The sequence below is a fragment of the Bos grunniens genome, chromosome 9, assembly GCF_055505025.1.
Source record: "Bos grunniens cultivar Pamir isolate PY7600 chromosome 9, Bosgru_T2T1.0, whole genome shotgun sequence".
NCBI lineage: Eukaryota > Metazoa > Chordata > Mammalia > Artiodactyla > Bovidae > Bos > Bos grunniens.
In genome coordinates this window covers 71,672,596-71,675,235 of record NC_141173.1, presented here as the reverse complement: position 1 = coordinate 71,675,235, position 2,640 = coordinate 71,672,596, and the positions used below count along the sequence as shown (strand labels likewise).

Genomic DNA, 2,640 nt, shown 5'->3' with positions numbered 1-2,640 from the left:
ATTCATTTAGAAGTGAATAATTTTACAAGATGAGGATATGAATCACTTTCTAAACATGTAAGTGAAGATTTGCACTTACAAGGAAGCAAAGACAGAATGCACTGGCGACTACTCACATTGTGTTTACCTTTTTTTTTTTTTTTTTATTCTTCCAATTTTATTTTATTTTTAAACTTTACATAATTGTATTAGTTTTGCCAAATATCAAAATGAATCCGCCACAGGTATACATGTGTTCCCCATCCCGAACCCTCCTCCCTCCTCCCTCCCCATACCATCCCTCTGGGCCGTCCCAGTGCACCAGCCCCAAGCATCCAGCATCATGCATCGAACCTGGACTGGCAACTCGTTTCCTACATGATATTTTACATGTTTCATTGCCATTCTCCCAAATCTTCCCACCCTCTCCCTCTCCCACAGAGTCCATAAGACTGTTCTATACAACAGTGTCTCTTTTGCTGTCTCGTACACCGGGTTATTGTTACCATCTTTCCTTTTCTTTAAGGATATTTCAAAATCGGGAATGACAGCCTGGGCCACAGAGGGTGACAGGTTTCCAGGTATCAAACCAGAGAATCATGAGCTGTGCGTCTCCTTCTACTGCAGCTGTGCAGCTCTGCTACTAGCACCTGAACAGATCCTGTGTGAAAACCCCCTACTCACCAGGTCCCCGCCTCATCCTGTACACAGTGTTCATCTTTGGAGCTGTGCTGGCTGTGTTTGGAAATCTCCTGGTGATGATTTCCATTCTCTACTTCAAGCAGCTGCATTCTCCTACCAACTTCTTGATTGCTTCTCTGGCCTGTGCTGACTTCTTGCTGGGAGTGACTGTGATGCCCTTCAGCACAGTGAGGTCCGTGGAGAGCTGCTGGTACTTTGGGCAGCGTTACTGTCAACTCCACTCCTGTTTTGAAGGCTCATTCTGTTACGCTTCCATCTACCACTTGTGCTTTATCTCTCTGGACAGGTACATTGCGGTCACTGACCCCTTGGTTTATCCAGCCAGGTTCACTGTGTCTGTTTCTGGCATGTGTATTGCCTCCTCTTGGCTCTTTTCTATTATTTTTTCTTTTTCTCTTTTTGGCACAGGAGCAAATGCAGCTGGACTGGAGGATGTAGTAAGTGCTCTCACCTGTGTGGGAGGCTGTCAAATTGCAGTGAATCAGAGTTGGGTATTGGTCAGTTTCCTTGTATTTTTCATCCCCACTCTTGTCATGATAACTGTTTACTTCAAGATTTTCCTCATTGCTGAACAACAGGCTAGAAAAATTGAGAATCTGAACAACAAGACTGGGAGATGCTCAGATAGCTTCCAAGACAGAGTGGCCAAGAGGGAGAGAAAGGCAGCAAGAACACTGGGCGTCGCAGTCATAGCGTTTCTGGTCTCCTGGCTGCCTTACTTCCTGGATGCCATCATTGATGCCTTCCTAGGTTTCATCACTCCCACGTATGTTTATGAAATACTGGTTTGGATTGCTTATTATAACTCAGCTATGAACCCCTTGATTTATGCTTTCTTTTATCCTTGGTTTCGAAAAGCCATCAAACTCATTGTCACTGGCAAAGTCTTGAGAGCGAATTCCTCGACAGTAAATTTATTTTCTGGGTAAGTCCACGTTTTAGATGGAGGAATTGAATATAGATTCACCATGGACACACCATTGGGTAGAAAACTTCATTATATACATGCAAGATCTTGTAAATTAAAAGAATTAATTATGCTTCCAATATGATCTAAAGACTTAAATTCAGTTTCATCATTTTTTGGTCAATATAACATAAAAACCTGGTTGTTATGGAAACAGCATGACCTTGGAGCCAGAAATGTGGCATTTTGCCATTGGTCTTGGGCTACTACTTGTCTCTGAACTTCACTGTACAGTCTCTAGTTATTAATCCCTTCCTTGCAGCATTCTTGAGAAAATGTAAGAGAACATATGGGGAAGGATGTAGTATATTTTTTATTCAAAATCTTCTTTTACCATTTTATAATAGTTTAATCCCTGGTTATAGCTTCTCTTTATTCCTTTGTAATATTTTCCATTACAATGTAAATGCACCGGTGGAATACTTAGAGAGGTCCTGGTTGAAGGAGAGCAAAGTGGTAAGTCTGCACTATCAGGTGGTCAGATTTATGAGTTCAGAAGTGTGAGCTCAGTGTCAGGTAAAATCAACCCAGAGATCGATTTATTGACTGATTTTATCTTATATATATATAATATAAATATGAGAAAGGCATGGCAATCCACTCCAATATTCTTGCCTGGAGAATTTCATGGACAGAGAAGCCTGGTGGTCTACAATCCGTGGGGTTGCAAAGAGTCAGACATAACTGAGTGACTAACACACTGACATATATCAGTTGAATTATGTACTATGGGAAAGATAATTGATGTCATAAATAACAATCATTTGTCGAGTGGGCTTCTTCCTGGTGATCCTCTGCTCATAAAATTTCACTTGAGTTTAGAAATTTTACTAATTAACATATGTTGAGACCATGCATGAGTTTTTAAGATTGTCACTCACATTGTACTTTATCTTAAATTAACTTACAATTTTGTTCACTTTTGCATTGTTCCAGAAATTATTTATAAGGGTTTTCATTGATATACAAGAAAGCCCAAATTAAAAATGTAT

General features: G+C 40.3%; 1 pseudogene; it reads left to right on the top strand.

Moving 5' to 3' along the window:
- Nucleotides 1-578: 578 nt before the first annotated feature.
- LOC147366134 (trace amine-associated receptor 7a-like) lies at nt 579-1,610 on the top strand (annotated as a pseudogene).
- The last annotated feature ends 1,030 nt before the right edge of the window (nt 1,611-2,640 follow it).